The following is a 15,959-nucleotide window of genomic DNA, read 5'->3' on the forward strand; positions in this document are numbered from 1 at the left end:
CGATTTCGCGTGGTCTTTGCGACTACTGGACAAATTTACCTGGCACTGCTGTTGCTCGCACAGCGTGCCTGCGCGCGCGTGAAATTTGCGTCGACCACGAGACAACCCCTTATTGTAAATAAACAGTGCGTGAGAAAAACAAGGTGTTCGCGGCGTTGGAACGGTGTGTATCAGTTCGCAATGACGGTGGGGTATAAACTGCGCCATGACATGTCCGCATGGCGGCACATTTTCAACGTTTTATGCGGTGCCCCAATACAAATCAACAATAAAAATTGACGCAAATTACGTGTTTTTATTATTCTTGCAAATACTTGCAGGTGAACATTTAGTCGGGAGTCTGCTGCTTCTCGCCGTGGATTGCGTTTTTGCTTACATATACGACAGAGTGACAAACGAACCGCCTGCTGGCGAACAGTGGTCATTTGCAGGATTCAAGCCAAATATGCTCATAAATTCCGTCCACTCCCCGTTGATGGCATATACAGTCCGAATTCACGATGTCAGCGCACACAGTCATAATTTATCTTGTCGAAAAGTCTACTTTTTGTACATAAATTTCATGAAAATTTCCTGGAACCTTTGTGAACAAAGCGCGCAATAGGCAGCGTCTTCGGATTGTAACGAAGCTGGTGTGCATTTTAAAAATACAAGACTGTTCGCCTGTTTCTCAACACAACACCACACCGTGCTTGTACATTCTACGTACGGAAGTCCAAAGAGACGAAATATATAGACACGGCAACCAGCGAGGGCACTTGTTTGTTTGTTTGTTTTTAGCCTTTTCGCAAAATCAGTGTAGGTATAGGCACACCCAGACAAAAACACAACAAAAGTTTGTCGTCAGAACAGACTTCCGTTGGTGTTTTTTAACCAAAACATGTAACAACAGAAATTTCAGTAGTAAGAGCAGAATTTTTTGTATTCACTACATAAAAGTACTACAGAACTACTAGAGAGCCACAGAGAACATTAAAACACTACAAAAAATGTTCAAAAACAGAAAATTCTGTCGTTAGGACAAAACCACAAAATATTTAGTGATATTTTTGACGCGGTTCTGTAGATTTTTTTCACTGGACGTGACCCGCTGCGGTGGCTCAGTGGTTAGGGCGCTCGGCTACTGACCCGGAGTTCCGGGGTTCGAACCCGACCGCGGCGGCCACGTTTCAATGGAGGCGAAAGGCAAAGGCGCCCGTGTGCTGTGCGATGTCAGTGCATGTTGAAGATCCCCAGGTGGTCGAGATTATTCCGGAGCCCTCCACTACGGCACCTGTCTTCCTTTCTTCTCCCACTCCCTCCTTTAATTATCCCTTCCCTTACGGCGCGGTTCAGGTGTCCGCCGATATGTGAGACAGATACTGCGCCATTTCCTTTCCCCGAAAACCGTTTTCAATTTTCGAGATCCTGCTGTTCGCCCGCCGCACAAGCCAGCGAGAGGAGGAAAGCACCCCTTTCCCGAACCCTGGCCAAGAAAAAGTGAGAGGTGTGAGGAAGTAGACCACCGAAGTTATGGCGACTCCCTTCCAATCTTCTTTTGTTACCAAGAGCGGAATAATGAGGTGGTGGTGGTAGTGGTTTTTTATTAAAATAATAGTAAAAAGGAAGGAAAAAGATTTTCGCTAGCCCCGGCATCTGCCGTCGATACTGAAGCACCTGAGCTGGGGCAGCGGAAATTGTGCTTTTTTTCGGGGGGGGGGGGGGAGGAAATGGCGCAGTATCTGTCTCATATATCGTTGGGCACCTTTACCGTCCGTGAGGGAAGGGATAAAGGAGGGAGTGAAAGAAGAAAGGAAGAAAGAGGTGCCGTAGTGGAGGGCTCCGGAATAATTTCGACCACCTGGGGATCTTTAATGTGCACTGCCATCGCACAGCACACGGGCGCCCTAGCATTTTTCCTCCATAAAAACGCAGCCGCCACCGTAGAGTTCGAACCCAGGAGAGAGTGGTGGTGGTAGTGGTTAGTCTTATTAAATTAATAATAGAAAGGAAGGAAAAGATTTTCGCTAGCCCCGGCATCGGCCATCGATACTGACACTGCCATCGATTACCAGAAATTCGGGACAAACGTTCCTAGTAACCCGCCGCGGTGGCTCAGCGGTTATGGCGCTCGGCTGCCGGCACGAATGACGCGGGTTCGATCCCGGCCGTGGCGGCTGAATTTCGATGGAGACGAAATTCTAGAGGCCCGTGTACTGTGCGATGTCAGTGCACGTAAAAGAACCCCAGGTGGTCCAAATTTCCGTAATCCTTCACTGCGGCGTCCCTCATAGCTTGAGTCGCTTTGGGACGTTAAGCCCCCATAACCCATAACGTTTCTAGTTCCCTTGGCTGCCGCTACATGGCGCATAGCTTTGAACATTAAAAAATGGCGCGTTGTCGTCATCCGTGACGTAAGAAAGAGAATGACCGAGGGGTTGCGCAGCAGGAAATGATAGGCCGCTAGGCCTATTGGGGCTGGCTGTGCAATGTAGTAACGTCGGATTGGCGCTCTCCTAAATTCCTAGCATACAGGCTAGCAAGACTTGGGTTTTTCGAAAATAGTCGTACAGCCCATGGAGGCTGCATTTAGGTGAAGAAAAAACAAAAACAGCCAAGTGTTGAGGCTTAGGGTTGCGTGAAGGATTGCCAGGTGTTCGAAACTATACATGGGTTGTCGAAGGTAACCAGTTTGTCGAAACTACGTCGCGCCTCGCATCCGGTGCTCTAGGCTTTGACTCGCTCTACAGCACAGTAGATTCCACCACAGTGTAAAATATGCCCCTAAAATATGCGCCGACAGAGGTTTTTCCACCGGGAATTCTAGAAGGATATATCAACCCGACACCCACACTAGGGAGACATATCTAATCTGGCTCCCGGCCCATTCGGGCAATGCCGGGAACGAAGCTGCCCGCAATCACGCTCGAGGTTTCATCGACCGAGCAGCGTGTATATCGGACTCGAACGAGGGTCTGACCTCTTTTCGTGACGCGTCACCCAGTACTACCGCCACGCGAGGCTAAGCGTGAAGCCACCTCTGGCGCAGAGTCCAGATCTACTCTCATCCTTGTGCGCAGATCTATGAGCACATGCTCCCCGATCAAATCAGTCCGTATAGAGCCCGTTATACTTAGTGGCACGGGCAGGGACCCTTTATTTTCATTCTTTTTACAGTCCCACAATAACTTTTGTAAACTCTGTGAAGACGTAGCTACCCTAGATCACATATTATGGGACTGCTCAGAGAATCCCCCTCCTTCAAATCTCGTGGCCTTCCCCCACTCAAAGCACATGAACATGCGCTGCTCAGCTCGCACCACGCAAGTGAAGGCTACCGCGCAAGCCGAAGAGGTCGCTGGCAGTGATCAACTCACGGCTATCTGGTACAACTGAGTACCCACTAAATCCACCATTATTGCCGATGAATAGATGTTTTCTCACTCACTCACTCACTCACTCACTCACTCACTCACTCACTCACTCACTCACTCACTCACTCACTCACTCACTCACACACTCACTCACTCACTCACTCACTCGCTCGCTCGCTCGCTCTTTTTAATAATAATTGGTTTTTGGGGAAAGGAACTGGCGCATTATCTGCCTCATATATCGGCGGACACCTGAACCGCGCCGTAAGGGAAGGGGTAAAGGAGGGGGTGCTAGAAGAAAGGAAGAAGGGGGTGCATTAGTGGAGGGCTCCGGAATAATTTCGCCACCTGGGGAAGTTTTTGTGTCAGTGCACGTTAAAGATCCCCAGGTGGTAGAAATTATACCGGCGCCCACCTCCACTACGGCACCTCTTTCTTCCTTTCTTCTTTCACTCCCTCCTTTATCCCTTCTCTTCATACCCAGACACACGCCAGGTCACGTTCATACATCATGTGACAGTCGACGTCACGATGTTGTAGAGCAATCGGGTTTTCTCACTTTCGCTCGGCAAAGGACGTCAGTTTTAAATACGAGGTGACTTTTTGCGTAGCGATTCATTTTTATTTCCGCCTTTTGTCATTGGTCGCTGCTCCCTATGACGTACACCGTCAGGGTTGACGTCAGACTGGCCGTGCTAGGAACGCGCCGATGGTGCCATTTGCATAGCGAGCCCAAAGCCCATGCCACACTGGGGGCCCGGGCCAACGCCGACGTTGACGAATGCCGGAGCAGACGAGGCGTTTGACGCGCCTAGCGAGTTTTGATTATCGGCGCTAATCTCGGCTCGGGAAAGGAATTATGACCCGCCGCGGTGGCTCAGTGGTTAGAGCGCTCGGCTACTGATCCGGAGTTCCCGGGTTCGAACCCGACCGCGGCGGCTGCGTTTTTATGGAGGCAAAACGCTAAGGCGCCCGTGTGCTGTGCGATGTCAAAATCCCCAGGTGGTCGAAATTATTTTGGAGCCCTCCACTACGACACCTCTTTCTTCATTTCTTCTTTCACTCCCTCCCTTATCCTTCCCTTACGGCGCGGTTCAGGTGTCCAACGATATATGAGACAGATACTGCGCCATTTCCTTTCCCCAAAAACAGATTATTATTATTATTATTATTATTATTATTATTATTATTATTATTATTATTATTATTATTATTATTATTATTATTATTATTATTATTATTATTATTATTATTATTATTATTATTATTATTAAAGTAATTGTGCGACCAACTGGCGAAGCACGGCCCTTGTCATCACGCCTTTGACACGGCTGGACTGGATGCATCGCCGTGGCAAAGCGGCTAGCGGCGGACTGGATGCATCGGCATAGAAAGCGGCTAGCGGTGGTGCCGCGGACAGACCAGATGTCCTGTGATTGGTTGTTCGCTTCCCCATCTCCTGTCGTTTTCGTCGGGATTTACGTCACTACCAAATGAAAGGAAAACAAAATGAAATGTTACGTAACATCTCTCTCTCTATCATTTAAAAAAAAATCCTCGCCTTTGAGTTAATTCTTCCTCACTGGGGACAGCTCCTCAAGACTAAGGCAGACCGTTTTAGTACCGTTTACGATAGCTCTAGAAAACTGTGAATGAGCCCCAATTTCGGACCGTAGTCACAGACTCATGTTTCATGAGCAACGAGCAATGACTTTGAGGATTCAAATTTAGTACAAAGCGCCAGCTAAACAATGGAAGTTTGGCTACTTCGCGTGGAATTAAGAGTAGTCTTGACTGATGAATTGAAACCGGAAGATAACCGCTATATGCACAAAGATTGTCGGAACCAAACAAAACGAAAATATGTCTTCCATGCGTTGCATAGGATGCGTCGGCAACCTTGCGATATGCTACATAGGCTACGAATTTCCAAAACTCGCGAATTTTCATAAATATAAGAAGCGATTAATTATCAAAAACTGGAGTGTGGCTCCGCATTAAGCGGACAGGAAAGTGGCGCTGAGAACAGTTTTTCATAATGTAACTGTTATTGGGCCCCATACTTTAAGCCACGTGCAAGCCATCTATCTATCTATGCGGGCTTTTAATCTCCACCAGTCCGCGCAAAACCTGTACGCCTCACTTCAAAATGAGCAATGCTGACTGGTCTCAAATCTGAAAAATCAACAAACTGCCCCGTCAACCATGACGTGCAAGTGGGTATTTCGGGACTGCTCAAAGGGTGAGATTGGAGGACGCTGCCTCCTACAATATCTCATGACAGCGCCAAGAGGTGGCGCCTCCTTCCGCTGGCCTCCGAACACTGCATGCCAGCAAAGGGTGCCCGGATTCTGAAAGCGCCCTGTGACGTCTGCACCGACCCGCCTCGCTGCTGTAGCTAAACCTAACGCCACTAGTGCAAAGAGCGTACACATATCGGGGCCTAGGAGGCAGCAGGGGCAGCGAGCAGCCAAAACTCGGCGCTATTAGCAGCTGTGCATCGAGCGATGACATTCGTCAAACAGTAGCGCCGATCACGTCGGGTCGGACAAAGCGGCCTCTCCATTCTTTCACCCCGCACGACTTGACACGGCAACGACAACGACGCTCCGGGGTCTCCAGCTGCGACGAATGCAGAAGCTGCAGGCGAGAGACGGATGGTCCACACAGAGCGCGCTGTTCCTATACGCTGCTCGTTCGTCTGCCGCCCTGTGCTGCGCTATGGATTGTCTCTGCTTTGTCTTCTGTTGGCTCGTCTGTAGCCTGTGAACGCTGGCGAGCCATTCGGGACCGCTTTGAACGCTGCTGCTGCTGCTGCTGCTGGGAAAAGCGCAGCTGCCGGTATACGTCTGTCCAATCAGCGGACGGAACGCCGCGGACGTCCGCAGGCCACCCCTGAAGTTCGGTTTCTCGCGGGCATTCGCTCATTCATCAGCGTCGTGTCCAGTGTCTCCTTTTGTCTCGAAGACGAGCCATTCTCCTTCGCTTCGAAATTCCGCGCATCAGGCTTTGTGTAGTCGTCGACTTGCAGCTGTCTGAATGAGTCTAAGACGCGCCTTGCGTGGAGAATGAAATGCACAGATTTGAATGACGGAGAAGAAGAGAAAGAAACGCCCATAGAGTTGAAAAAGTGGCTGTGGCTCAACTCACCTGAGCCAGGACCAAATTGGCACCAAAACTCCCTTGGATGTCTAGGGACGTTTGAGACGTCCTGCGGACGTCCAGTGAAGTTTCAGTGCCCATTGGGAATATACAGAGCGAGAGATATCTGTTCCCGAACAACGAGACCATATCAGCGAGGGACCATCTATATACTCACCTTCAATGAAATCACGGCTTTCTATCAAGCGTGCAGAAGGGAATACCCCACTTCCAGCATCACGCTCACGCAAGAGCAAGCCCTCTCGGGCAGCTACAAACACACGCATTCCCAAAACCTTCAATACTATAGCCAAAATTCACCCAGAGATATACTCCGCAGAATGCAAAAGCTGCGGAGAGTACGCGAACCTCAACCACATCATGTGTACATAGTATCCTGTTAGTAAGCGTCACTTCGTATTCCTTGTTGTTTGTAACGGCGCGCTTGATCTGCCTGTGTATGGTTTCCTTAGAATATGCTTCTTCGTGTTGCCATGCCTGAATTCGTGGCTCTGTCTCAATCACATCGCTTAATATACTAAGCCGGCTAACGATGGGCGTTGAACTCCACCCTCTTTTGTCTCAGATCAATCGCATACCCAGAAATTCTAGACAAAAGCATTCTTGAACGGGAAACCATTTATGAACGGATTTTTTCATATAATGCAAGATTTGACTATATAGCAATCAGTATATCTACAGATCACCCAACGGCAGCCTTGAATATTTTTTTCCTATTAATGTTTTTGCTATCGTCAAAAGCGTTCCCCGTCGGTTTTTATATAGGAGTCTTAACTGTTCGATGCGATCGGTGGAAACACTTTGATCGATAGATTTGGCTACATATCAGAAGAGTGAACCATTGCCTTCAGTATTATCGTAAATGTTTCTTACAATTTACCTATTTTCAAAATTTATGTTAGAAATTTCTGGACCCGGGAAGGTGCCTCGCATTTTTCCAGAGCCGTGATAGTCTTTGAAGATATAACTGCAAAACACATTCTTCATTTTTCGGAATCAAATTCTGGGATATGTATACTCGAGAACTTAGTTCCAAAAAAATTCCAGTTACTCCCCAATGGGCACTGGAGGTTCATTGGACGTCCGCAGGACGTCTCAGACGTCCTCAGGATGTCCAAGGGAGTTTCAGTGCCCATTGGGTCCTAACCCCCGCTAGGCTATACCTATACAAACTTATAGTGACACAGAAGCCCAATTAGCCTAACTGCACTTCTTATGCCGATATGGAACACTGTCTCCGCTCTTATTTCGTAGCTCCCCCCCCCCCTATTCCAGCCTCCCTCCCCCATCTGGGTAACCTGGTTGGTGGATCCCAACGGGGACGTCTTGGCGTCTCGTCCAGCGAGCCTGCCTAGCCTTCAGCCTGAATAAGAAACCGAGGAAGAACCTTTGCTTTGAATAAAGCAAACAGAATTTCATTTAGAGACTTGTGCAATGTGTTATTGAAACTGAAAGCCTTTCCCACCGAGCAGGCATATCTGCACAAAAAAAAGGCACGTAAGATCATAGAAACCAGCCGTAGTTACGAAGTTGACAATGGTAAATAATAAAGTTCAGCAAAAAATAACTACATTTTTAAAGCCCTCTGAGTAGACGATAAATGTGTGCAATTCAAGGCATTATGAACCATTTATGAACCATTTGAATATTTGAACTATGCTTTGGTTTACCAGTACGAGTCTGCATGAATACTAATTTTAATTGATCGAACTTCCAGTACAGCGAACATTTCCTCAAGGTCACCAGAAGTTCGTTCATGCGGTAGTTCTGCCAGTTGTGACATGTACAGTACACGGCCGAAGATGCCTTCACACCCGCCGCGGTGGCTCAGTGGTTAGCGCGCTGGGCTACTGATCCGGAGTTCCCGGGCTCGAACCCGACCGCGGCGGCTGCGTTTTTATGGAGGCTAAACGCCAAGGCGCCCGTGTGCTGTGCGATGTCAGTGCACGTTAAAGATCCCCAGGTGGTCGAAATTATTCCGGAGCCCTCCACTACGACACAGATCTCTTCCTTTCTTCTTTCACTCTCTCCTTTATCCCTTCCCTTACGGCGCGGTTAAGGTGTCCAACGATATATGAGACAGATACTGCGCCATTTATTTTCCCCGAAAACCAGTTAATATTATTATTATTATTATTATTATTATTATTATTATTATTATTATTATTACTATTATTATTATTATTATTATTATTATTATTATTATTATTATTATTATTATTATTATTATTATTATTATTATTATTATTATTATTATTATTATTGACTTCACAAAACAATTGACAGCTGGTGTGGACGGTGAGCTGTGAATGGGAAAAATCGCTGCAGAGGCTAGGGCTCTCTGCAAGAACCGATGGGCATTCAAACTCTCTTGGACGTCCTGCGGACGTTTAGGTCTAAGTGAGTTTTAATGTCGACTGGGCCGAGTGTGTCGAAGGCGCGTTTAACTGCAAACCCCACGACGGTCGCCGCTGGTGCGTTGAAAGCCCATATGCGACAGGCCTGCGACATGCGATAGGTGTTCTTACGACTGGCCACGACGGACGTAGTACGGCGTCGAAGGCAACTCCACAATATCCTTGACACAACTTTCAGTTGAAAATCAAGGAAAATGGTATTTGACACTCATCGTGACAAGATGCTGAAGATACGGCACTATGTGCCTCGTTTATTTAATTCTAGTGAAGAGCAACACTCTTAGCAAAAAAAAACCGTATACCGAAAAAAAATTTTAACGACGAAATACGACTGCGGCCACGGTGCGGTCGTGCGGCGCTAGAGGAACACGAGGCGAAATTAAAACGCGCTGCTCGCGCCATGCGGTGAGCAGCGCGTCGTTAGGTTGTTTATAGTGATAGTGCAGTGCATGAGATGGCAGCACAAGTCTAGACGAGCAATGGTACAGATGAGCATCTACTCGCGATAGGTCAGAGAGCATTCTTTTTTTTTTTCGTACTACCTCCATGACGTATAGGCCCGAGACGAGCCTGCAGTATAGACAAATAAAGAGACGTAAAGAGAACGGCCTGTATTGGACCACAGAGACGACTGATTTGATGTTCATATCCAAATGAAATTAAGATCATCAGATGTGGTCTAAGGGAGCACGTGCAATGCGCAGAACAGATGACCGGTGATCTCTAAGAGGGATAGCGAGAGAACGAAATGTAGGGCTTTTTTTGTTGTTGCCCGTTGCACGAGTAAGGTGAGCTGTCCTGTGTTTAATGCGAAATCATTACTAGGCAATGTAGGCGAAAAGATGTCCGCAGAATGTTGAAGCAAAATGTAAAAGACGGCGAGATCAGAGCGCTATACTACGCCATTTCTTTTCGTCAAAAACGTTTCCTTTCCTCAAAGCACGTGATTTCGCATTTCTCCACGTATGCAGACTTAAGTGCACTCAGAATTTTGATTTTGCGATAAGTTTCACCAAAGTCGGTTTCATGGCTAGCCGCCAAAATGAATTAATGAACTTTTTTTTCCGTCATCATGGGGCCTCACGGTCGGGGCGCAGCAATCAGGAGGGTGTGCCTCCTAGCCGGCTCTCAGCATCAGAGACCGCGGAGGAGTATATATATGTATTGTAGTAAACCTGTCTCCGCCTGAAGGATGATGAGTCTCTGCTGATCCGGGTCGTGACTCTTTATTTTGGAGTGTCAGGATTCTCCTGGGGCTAAATCACAAAGCATCCCAGACCTTGCCACCTGGGAAGAACTAGCCGCCCCAAGATCATTTTGCGTTTATTTGTTTAAAGGGCCGCGGCAATGGTTCTGAAGGTGGCTTTAAAAATTAATTTTCTAGAACGCGGGTTTTTTTTCCACAACGCCAGTACGCGTTCTATTTATTTTGTTATTTTTATTTTTACTTTATTTTCATTTTAACTTATCTCTATCGTTGTTTCCCTTTTCTTTTTATTTTATTTGTGTTAGTTTTGATGACGTTACTTGATTGACAGGTGAGGCGGACACTTTCTGCAACGGACACTTCCGGCAGACACTGATGAGGCATGTAAGCTAGGCTTTCGCCTTTAAATACGCGCATTAGAGAGTAAAGGCTACTGCAGCGTCCTCAAGGGCGAGCCTATAATTTACAAATATTTTTTTTTTATAATTCCCATTCTCGCGCCTCGCGGAGAGCCCCGATGTCGTTCTCTCGAGCGAAATCCTGACGTCATGGGGCTCGCGTGACGTCAGTCGCGAGGGGATGTCATTGCATTGCTCGTCAAAAACCGCAGCGATGTTCCTGGACGAAGCAGGCGTATACGACACGAGGTTGACGTGGTACACGGCTGGCCAGAGACGGCGGCGCTTGGCGTGAGTGGCAAAAAGAAGTAAACAACCGAGCCGAGTGACGCATTTGTGGGCGGAGCTTGCTCCCTGCCTGTAATCTTTTTACGCGATAGCATAAGGAGGACGCCGGACTATTCTGTGCTGACACCGTGACGTCACACCGGAGCCTAGGCAGTCGTTTTGGTATGTGCAGAGCTTAAAGTCTGGATCCATCGAAGGGGGGGTCTCTAGTGATTCGAGTGCAGGTGGATATGGAATAAAAGGGGCGAGCGAGAAATCGGCTGGCGGCCTCGTTCACACGCCGTCTTATACATAGGGAAGAAATCACGTTTAAAGGTCGTTGTTTGCTCAATTTATGACACAGACCTGAAACAAACGATCCTCGCTCCCTGCCAGTGTGTTCGTTGTTGTTGTGTGTTGTTGCTGCGTAGCCTTGGAACTGAGTGGTCAGCTCTCGTGGTGTGAGGCTACGGGTTTCCCCTTTACTTCCAGCCTTTGAGTAGTGCTGCCGACTTTCTGTTTTTCTCCGCCTCTGGTTTTAGAAAACATATGAATGATTCTTGCTAAAAATCACAGTGAAATTTGCGAAACTACTGAGAAGAAATGCTTCGACGACCGCTGACAACAAGAATAAAAATATTCATGCAGTATCTACATTCTAGCACGGGGGATCAGATCCCTTGTCAATACCGGGGGAGGAGGGGGGGTCTGTTTCCCCCCCCCCCCCCCCCCCCCCCCCTTGAGACCCCCTGACTTTATGCACTAGGTATATCGGGGTGCCGTGCAACTGTGTATGTGTGCATGAGTCAGGACCAGTCATGTCTACCGACATGGACCGGAAGTGCTATCACCAGATTGGAAGGTCGTCGCACTGAGCACCAGGTGGCAGCATTATATGCTATCGCGCCACGCACGGAATGGAATTAAAGTGTCCCCCATTTTTTTTTTTCTGGCGTGGTCCAATGTGTGAGTTGAGAGGTAAAAAGCGGATGTTCATTTTAAATTACCGATATATCTGGTGCTGTACAGTTGAACCCGGATATATCGAACGTGGATATTTCACATTATGGGCTACATCGAATACTCAGATTATCCCGTTGCAAATCCTGTCTCATAGTATACCGAATTTCAGTTTCGCCGGAAATTCGATATATCGAACGGCGTGCCACGCCCTTGCAAGTGGCGCTTCTCCTAACGGCCTTCCTCGACCAGTTTTCGCGCGCTCAGATGGGTCTGTTGCGCTACATTGGGCACCTATTGCCAGCGCCGTGAAACTGCGTGGCCGGATGCTTTAGGATGGCCTTCGGTCTCTGGTATACCCCTTTTCCACGCCGCATCGCTGCCATGTGGTGAAGCCAACCTAACTAATAGAAGCATACGGTGCCCCAGAGGACGACGACAAAAGGAAAGAAAAAAACATGGGACGTATGAGCGCTGACTTACAACCACTGCGCGCTGTACTTTTCTGTCATGACAAACCAACAAGCCGAAACTGCCACTTTAGTTAATTACTTAAATTGCTAAAGCCTAGCGGCTATCTTCGCCTGGCGTGCTTCGCTGCTTGCAGAAACCAACTGTGCATTAATTTTAATGAGCGATTATTCAATTTATAGTGTACTGGAAACAGGATTAGACAACTTATGATAGGCTGTGGTTTGTTCCAAAGAACCGCCCACTGCGGGTTCGATAGCATAACGAGCGGTACGCTGCCAGCAAGCCGGCGGACGTTACGTCACTGCAAGGAGCACGACTTAAGTTCAATGTACTTTTGCTTCTAGGTTACTGATAAGCTTATCTACTGCCATTTTTTTCTGTATCGAATTATCGATATATATGGAATTATTTCGCGATCTCCTTCCAGTTCGATATGTACCCGAGCACGGCCGTGTAAGCTTCATGAAAAATGTTTGCGAAAGGATGATGGATGATTCAATTTCTATCGATGTTTCGCCTTTCTTACCCTCGGGGTGCACCGCTGCAGGGGCCCTTTAAATGTCCTCACTGTTTGTAGATTGATGAGATGCCGAAACTTGTGCAAATGTCAGATTATTGGTCCCGTGGATCGATCGGGTGTCACTACTATCGATGTTGCGGCGCTCATGTAGACGAGATAATATATTCACTCGGCTGAATCACCGATTCGTTCACTCACAAGTTTCACGAGGAAGTGGCGTTTGGAAGCGCAGCTGAACCTCGCTATAACGAAACGGTTTATAACGAATTAATGAATATACCGAAGGAATGACGATTCCTTTTGAAATCTCGGTCAACACGGGCTATAACAAAGTTACGGCTATAACGAAGTAATCGCTGGGCCCCTTCAACTTCGGTATAACGAGGTTCAACTGTTACTGAGTTTAGGCATAACACATTGGTACAGTGTAATGATGTACTTGAAAAATTGACTGTCTGGTCCCAATTAAATCGCATAAAAATAAACACCCAGAAAACTAAGGCTATTTTATTCCGAGCCAGAAATAAGAAATTCATTCTAGGAAATTATCTAATCATTCAAGATAAAAATATACTAACCTTGTGGAAAGTCACAAAATTCTCTGTGTCTATTTTTCTTGCCATTTGAGTTGGGACACTCATGTCAACTATGTTGCAAAAAAAAAAAAAATCTCTTCAGTGACTGGAGCTATGTCGCGATGTCGTACTGTTCTGCCGCAAAAAGTTAAACCTCATTTATACAACGCATTATTTGACCCGAAAATGAGCTACTGCAGTTTGGTGTGGGCAAGCACCACAAGAGCAAATATTGAAAAGATAATAGTTCTGCAAAAAAAAGGTACATTCGCTAGATAGCTAACATTGATCATCAGTCTGCGACAACACATCTTTTTGCAAAATACAATATTATTAGTTTTGACCATCACCATGAACACCACTTGTTACATCTCTTCTATTTTTCTAGCATGATAGCCAGAGTTTCCTTCGTTCGATGGCATTGCTGCAACCTAACGCTAGTTCTTCTTTAACTCGAATTTCCGAACCCTGGTTAGTCCCATACTTTCGCACTCAGTACAAACTGCAATCATTAAAACACAATATGCCGGTCTCATTAAATAAACACAGATACCCTTCAAATCCCCAAAAGAGCTACGAGTACACCTTTCTCAATTGTAATTGATAAAAATTGATTGTTGCGATAAATCTTGCAGCAGGTCTGTGTTTTCTGATGCCTTCTAATACACAGTGTTGTAATTGCGATGTTACCGTACTCTGTCATCAATATCTGCTGTCGCCTTGTAAACGGCTCCAGGGCCCCAGTCAAGTTGTAGGCAGAAACTTTTAGCCCTGGAGGCCGTCCAGTATTTTGGTGAATAAAGAATTGAATTGAATTGAAAAAAAAACATACCTTTTGTTTTGAAGATACATTCAATTACGGGACAGTTGAGCAACTGCCCCTCCCCCTCTCGCCCATTTCTGTTTCAAGGAGTGTGTGCCTGGAGCACCGAGATGAACGGCGCCTTCACAGCTGCAGCCATAGCACAAGCGAACAAAGCCGCCTTTTCCCGCCAAAACCGTTCGCCCGCAACCGGTTGCTCCATGCTTGCAGCCGTTTCCCGCCAAAATCTTCGAGCCGGGTCGACCAATCAAGAGGTATAAAACACAACGTACATTCAAATAAGGAGTGAGCTTTGTCTGACAACTCCTGTTTTTGGCCATGCATAAAATTGATTGAAGACCAGACTCTTGCATAAAGTTTTTATTATAGTCACTGTTACACTGTGCGATTATGTTCAACTTGAAGCATCCCGAGGTATTTTGTTTTTGCGCCTGTGCGTTAATCGATGGATGGTTGTTTTGTTGGCGTGGTTTTTTGGGGTCCTTGACACGAGCTGATATCGTACAGCGCACAGACTGCAATATAAGCCAGTGATTTCGCTAACACCCCCCTCTCCCCTCCCCCCCCCCCCCCCCCACACACACACCCTTTTGTTTTCCTGCAGGTTCATTATTTCGTGGCGAATTTTCTTTTTTACACACAACGGCGAATTTTTGTCACCTTTGTCATGAATGTTTGAGTCATAAATTTTCTATAGTACGGTACAACTAAAAAAATCAGCAGTTGGTAACAATGGGCCATGGTCTGCGGAGTCTTGTGTTACTCCGCTGAGCACTCACAACAGTGAACGGAAGCAGCTTTTTAATGTTTGACTGTGTTAAACAAGCCAAGGGCATTAAAATTCTTGAGCTGATAATTTATTCAGGTGGTTAGCTTCTTGTTTCGATAACAAGAAGACTTTTAACAACACAGACTACATTTTTGTCCTGGGGGAATTCTGTGAGGAAGTCCTGAATAAGTGCGGATCTTCACTGCAGACTGAAGCTGCATCCTGCTATAGTACTACGTGACACATCAACGACGCAAATGAAAATAAAAAATGACTACCTCCCCCCCCCCCCCCCCCTGAAGTTTAGGGGCCCCCTCTAATTTCAGCCCCTGGATAAGCCCTTGACTGAAACTGGGAGAGAGTGTTCTTCACCGCAATGCAGCATATTAAAACACCTCTACAATGATATGAATCGGTACATGTTTTCAAATATGGGGCGCACAAAAAACTGTCTCTGCCATGGATATATGCGCAGAATATACAATACACCCGGAGCAATTATAGGCCAGCTTAGTAACAGAAGATGCTCTTGTATACGTTTAAGCTTTGCCGTGTGGTTTAAGTGTCTATATGAGATGCAAAATATGCACCCACTTGATTTATAAGGGAAAGCCTCCCTAACACCGTCGTCGTCTATGATGTCACTAAAAAGCAAGGTTCCTAGAACAACTGGATACGGAAGTGTTCCCTTCCAATCTATCCGTTTACTCGAGGTAGTGTTCACGAATCTGCAAGGGGAAATTGCTTAATTTTCTTAAAGCTGAAACTTGAGCATCTTCTTGTACTCGTTGCGGAACCCATTATTACAATACCGGTATACCATGATGGCGCGCCCAAGCCAAAAGGTCACTCTCAGACACGCTGCTCAAGGCAAACGCCCGGCAATGTCCCAGAAGTTGCGCGAGAAATGGACCACTGCCGATTGTCCCCCCCCCCCCCCCCTCCACGACGAAGAATGTACAACTGCTTTGACCATTCGCCATGCCCAGCATACCAGGGGTATATGAGCACGCCAGAGGTGTGCTGGGCAAGAA

This window comes from Amblyomma americanum, chromosome 10 (genome assembly GCF_052857255.1).
Source record: "Amblyomma americanum isolate KBUSLIRL-KWMA chromosome 10, ASM5285725v1, whole genome shotgun sequence".
NCBI classification, from domain to species: Eukaryota; Metazoa; Arthropoda; class Arachnida; order Ixodida; family Ixodidae; genus Amblyomma; species Amblyomma americanum.